Here is a 6,000-nt window from a genome sequence, read left to right on the forward strand (position 1 = left end):
TCGCTTGTCCTCTTGTGACTGGAAGAGGAGTAGATGGAGGCAAGGACCAGCCTTGGGCAGAAGTGATTGCTGAGTTTCTGAGAGCAGGGACGTGGTGACTTCGGCCTGTGCTCTGATCCCCTTTGTCTCCTCATCTGCTGGCACCAGGACCCTGGACAAGCCGGGACAGCTGCCTGGACTGTGACTCACCTCACTCTCCCTCTCAGCTCAGGGGACGCCCTGGCCCAGTGTCTGTGCTGCCAGGTGACACACTGCTTCTGCTCTGGTCCTTTCTTATGTTGATGAGGTGTCAGCATACCCCCAGCCGCCTGTGGCCTGGGGGGCAGGAAGCTGGCTCTTTAGAGGAGAACTGACCCTCTGGCTCCCAGATGACAGAACCTTTCTCTTTTTTGGGGGTACCATACACCACAGCAGACATGTAGTAATGGGGAGCAGATTCTTCTGCTGCAGACCCCTGTGTCTCCTGTACATGTGCCAATTAAAACATATTGATCTGGCGTCGGCTAATGATCTCTGAAGTCTTGACAAGAGTGAAGTTCAATCAAACTTTTGACAAATCCCAAACCAATTTTCTCAACGGAGCTGATTTATTTATTTAGTCTGTAAATATTTGCTTAGGTTTCACGTGCACGTGGATTCTTCTGTGGGTGACTGTTTTAGTGTCACCCCGAATAGACAGACTCTAATGAGATCCAGGGTCTAAAAAGTAGCGTTTTCACTGATATTTGGGCAGAACACCCCGACTATCGACTGGAGCAGGGAGCCATGGTTAGAGTATTTGACTACATATGTAAAGGTCACTGGTTCCATCCCACCAGGTGCTCCGTGGGAGATCAACGTGGCTGTCTGCTTCGGTAAAGATTTACAGCCTTGGAGACCCTCCGGGGGCAGCCCTGCTCTGTCCTGTGGGGTCACTAGGAGCCAGAACTGATTTGATGGTGGTGCGTTCAGTTCAGGCCACCACATCCTCTGCGGTGGCCTTCCCCTCTGGGGACTGGTGCCCAGACGTCAGGGTCTCTTCCCAGATACACAGAAAGTATCAACAGCGTAACTTCCCCAAAGAGCAATTGAATTTTGTTTACTGGAACATTTCAAACTATTATCAATAGTCAAATAAATGGGAGATGGAGTGACAGTTAATTTAAATATTCAGAATATTAGCTACATAGCTTTAGGAAGAATATTATTTCCTTTCTGAGCTAACCAATATTTATACCGTTTAAATAATAATATGGAGAAGAATAATAGAAATGAGATTATATCACAATTATAATATTTGTAGAGTTGTTATTGTACCAGCGTTCATACTATTAAACAAAATACACTCTAATAGTGGCATTTAATTTTTGGTTATTTAATTCTGTTTAGGAATTCTAATAAGGCCAGGAGAATATCAAGAAACCATTTGGGATTTTCTCCCCTTCCTGTACTCTGAGTGGATGGATTGGAAATGGAATAACACTTTTGCTTCTTCAAAAAGGGAAGACCCCACCCCCACCCCCCCAATCACTGTTCACAAGGAATCTCTGGTCAGGACGTAACCAAGGACCTGCGGTGCAGGCAGACATTGTGTTAGCACACTTGATTTTGTTGAGCTTTGCAGAGAACGCACTTTGTACAGATGCAGGGTCTGTGCCAGCCTTGTCCTGGACAAGCCCAGTGGTGCCATTTGTCCAGCAGTGTGCCCATGTTGTCTCTGTGTCATGTGTTGGAAACTCTCACATCATTTCAAATTTTCATCAGACTACTGGGCACTTAATAGACGATGTTTGTTGTTGTTGTATACCGTCAAGTCAGAACCAACCCTCTGGCAGGTTTTCAGAGGCAGTTAATCGCATGGAAAATTGCCCAGCCTTCTCCCACGGAGCAGCTGGTGGCCTCGAACCCACGCACCTTTGGGATTGCAGCACAATTTCTTGCCAGTAGGCCATCAGAGCTCCCTTAATAGATTAGTATATGTCTAGTCTAGTCTAGTCTAGTCTAGTCTAGTCTAGTCTAGTCTAGTATCTTAACAAGCGTTGAGGACTCTCTTTCATAGGGTCGCTATGAGTTGCTAGTGACTTGATGGCACTTAACAACAACAACAACAACATATAGTATAGTATAGTATGGTATGTTGTTGTTGTTAAGTGCCGTCGAGTCGTAGACAACTCATAGCGACCCAATGAACAAAAGACCTGAGCACGTGTATAACTTTCATCATTTCTCCAGGTTCATAGAGTTTCCAGAGGCAAGCTATTTCGGAAGTGGATGCCACTCCTGCTTCCAAGCTTGCTTTAATCGAGGAGCTCCTCTAAACACTGTCCACCATGGGTAACCATTATCACATTTGACACATCAGTGTGACAGTGTTTAGCATCACAGCAACCGCAAGTTACCTCTGTACAGCCAATGGACAGACCAGTGCTATACCATTTAGAAGAATGTTTGATGAAAAACAATTAAAACCAGGAAACCAGGCAGGTCTGAGAGGCGCAGATTAAAATCACCCACCTTTGGCTTGGTAGCATAACTTTCTATCCGCTAGGCCAACAGAGCTCCCTCGTTGTTGTTGTTGTTATTAAGTGCTGTCGAGTCGTAGATGACTCATAGCGACCCTATGAGTGAAAGACCTGAACACTTGTATAACTTTCATCGTTTCAGTATAGATAAACTTCAGTTTATATGCACTGGGGACTGTGCCCCAGCTATTGTTAACGCTCGCTTTACTGCGCTGGTCCAGAGCTGGACTGACATCTCCAAAGCATGTGTGGGTAAGAAATTGTGGAGAAAGCTGAGGTAGCTCCAAATGTCTTGTTCTCTTCAGAGCTCAGCTGAGAATTAGCATTGTTAAAGGGGACACGTGAGAGATGAGAGGTGAGGGGGCCACCTGACCAGGGGACCCCACAGAAATCATTCTTCCTCTCCTTAAATGTCAGTAGTCAAAACGGGATGCTGAAAGCGTAAGCGATAGATTAAATTATGATACTTTTGAAAACAAACATCAGAACGGCTCATTTGCACTACAAGTTCATTCCATGGTGGTGTCACCTGACTTCAGCGGGGCTTGGGCATTTGACGAGCGCAAGGACTTTGCTGGCTTGCTTCCTGTGATCCTCACTGGACGTCTGAGGACCATTTCACTGCCTTTTCCTCAGACGTGCACTTCCTGCCACAGCGTATGTGTCCAGTCAGTTCCTGTTGAAGGAACACAGCACAGACCAAGACATTATTATTATTGCTGTTGTTGTTGTTATGTGCCGTTGAGTCATTTGCGACTCATAATGACCCTATGTACAACAAACCTAAACCCTGCTCTATCCTGTGCCAATCGCATTGCCTCTGACACACCCATCCCGATTACCCCAGTCACTGAATCAATCCACCTCATAGAGGGTCTTCCCCTCCTGCGCTGTCCCTCTACCCTCCCAAGCATGATGTCCTTCTGCAAGGACCTGTCTCTCCTTACAACATGTCCAAAGTATGTCAGACGAATCCACAGAATCCTTGCCTCCAAGGAGTAGCCTGGTTTAACCCTCTCTAGGATGGATCTGTTTGTTTTCTTGGCAGTCCATGGTACATTCAATACTCTTCTCCAGCACCACAGCTCAAAGGCGTCAATTCTCCTTCTATCCTCCCTAGTAATTGTCCAACTCTCTGATGCATAACAAGTGATTGCAAAAACCATGGCCTGTATCAGGCGGTCCTTAGTCTCCAGAGAGACTATTATTATTACACCAAGTAAATAAACCCACTAGGCACTTGAATCACCTCAGTGAAAGCTTTTCGCCTTTGCTGTCGAATAACTCAGGCAGCCAACCTCAGCTTTTTAGGTGGTGATGTTGCTGGATGCCTAGAATCAAAACTCCTGGTATTTCAAATACCAGCAGGTCCTGTCATTGTGTTCAGGTCTCAGTGGAACTTGTAGATGAAAACCTCTTAGGAACAAAAGCCTGATGATATACTTCTGAAAAAAATTAGCCAGTGAAAACTCCAGAGTATCGATGCCTTTGAGTGGTGGTGGCAGCTGAGTGTACTGAATATCTCCTGGACTGTTGAAAGAACAACACAGCTCTTTTTGCAGGAAACGCAGTCTGGGTGTTCCTCAGAGGCAAAGACGGTGGGATGTAGTCTCCGACTTGGAGCACGGTGTCTAGGACTCCAAGCCCTAGAAGAAGGCATCATGCTGGGAAGAGTAAGTGATCGTTGAAAGTGAGGAAGACCCTTAAGGAGCTGGACTGACACAGTTTCTGCAAAAATAAGCTTGAATAAGGCAGTGATGTTAAGGATGGTGCAGGAATGAGGCAAGCTATTGTCCACAGGGCTGCAAAGAGTTGCAGTCATTTTAACAGCTCCTAATAACAACATAGATGAAAAGGAGTGTTGTCCCGTATTGTTGTGCTAGAGTTGCCGAGGCTGGAGGGCAACAGTGGACCCGAGTTGGATGCACTGATGAGGATGGGGCAGCACTGGGCTTTCTCTTGTCTGTAAGGTTGCCAGGCATTGGCTCTGACCCTGTGGCATTAACAGTAGAGGCAAATGGGTACAGGGGGAAGCCCATCTTATTCATAGGTCCTGCCCAGGCTCAAGGGGTCAGTACGTTAGTGGGTAGGGCTCCTGGAGGACATCTTGGAATTCTGACCACCATGGCAGATAAGTGTGAATGTCCTCTACACTCTTGATCCTACTACAGATCTTGTCTAGATTTTTCTGAGTCCTGGAGACTAAGGTGCACCTGATACAGGCCATGGTCTTTGCAATCACTTGTTATGCGTCAGAGAGTTGGACAGTGACTAGGGAGGCTAGAAGAAGAATTGATGCCTTTGAGCTGTGGTGCTGGAGAAGAGTATTGAATGTGCTATGGAATGCTAGGAAAACAACAGGTTTGTAGTGGAGAGGATTCAACCAGGCTGCTCCTTGTAGGCAAGGATTCTGAGGCTTCGTCTGACATACTTTGGACATGTTGTAAAGAGGGACCGATCCTTGGAGGAGGACATCATGCTTGGGAGGGTGGAGGGATGGTACAGGTGGGGAAGGCCCTCTATGAAGTGGATTGATTCAGTGACTGGGGTAATTGGGATAGGTGTATTGGAGACAGTGTGATTGGCACAGGACAGAGCAGAGTTTAGGGCTGTTGTACATAGGGTCGCTATGAGTCGCAAGCGACTCAATGGCACATAACAACAACAACAATGACCCCCGAGACATCCATACCCCTTTATTCTGGAGACATCACCAAAAAGGGCCCCCATTTCTGTTGCATGTGGCCCCTCTGTACCCAGAAGAAGTATCAGATCCCGCAGCCTATGGACCTTAGCATTTGGAAGAGAGATCAAGCCTCAGGGCTGACCAAGCCTTCTGCAACCTGAACCAGAGCTCTCAAAACAAACAAGTCATTTTATTTACTGGCTGCCACATGTTGACCACAGCCTATTTCCCATCTCAACAGAACCATCACTCCCCACCTTTTCATTTAAATAAAAGGGGCAGCAGAGATCAGGAAGGCTAAGAAATTAGTCTCAGCCAACATGTGATAGAGTTTTAAGATTAGGACTTCAAACTGGTTCTTCCTGTTCTGTCATGTCCCATGAAGTGACCATGTATTAGAATTTGTAAAATGTGGTTATACCAGAACAATAACCAGAACAGGAGAAAAAAAAATACGTAGAAACATAGCCTCCTTCTTAGAAAACAATGGCAGTAGTTGTGTTGCATAGAAACCAAATCTCATGACTGGCAGAATCAGAAACAATGATGCCCGTCTTGAAGAAGGTGACCAAACAGGCTGCTTTGAATGTGTGCCAGTCTTTACATTCCTGGTAATATTCAAATAACCAACAACCAGCCTCCCATTTTAGGGCTTCGCCTTGTAATTTTTCCCATTCTGGTTCCGTGTACACACATTTTACAATCCTAATCTTTTCTGGTTTTGCTCCATTGGTCTTGACTTGAACAGTCTCAAAGCAGTTTGAATTTCTGACCAAAACGTGTGTGCAAACCCATCCTGGTAGTCTACCTTTC

This window comes from Elephantulus edwardii, unplaced genomic scaffold (assembly GCF_000299155.1).
Source record: "Elephantulus edwardii isolate Elephantulus edwardi_28Jun2011 unplaced genomic scaffold, EleEdw1.0 scaffold00001, whole genome shotgun sequence".
Taxonomy (NCBI): domain Eukaryota; kingdom Metazoa; phylum Chordata; class Mammalia; order Macroscelidea; family Macroscelididae; genus Elephantulus; species Elephantulus edwardii.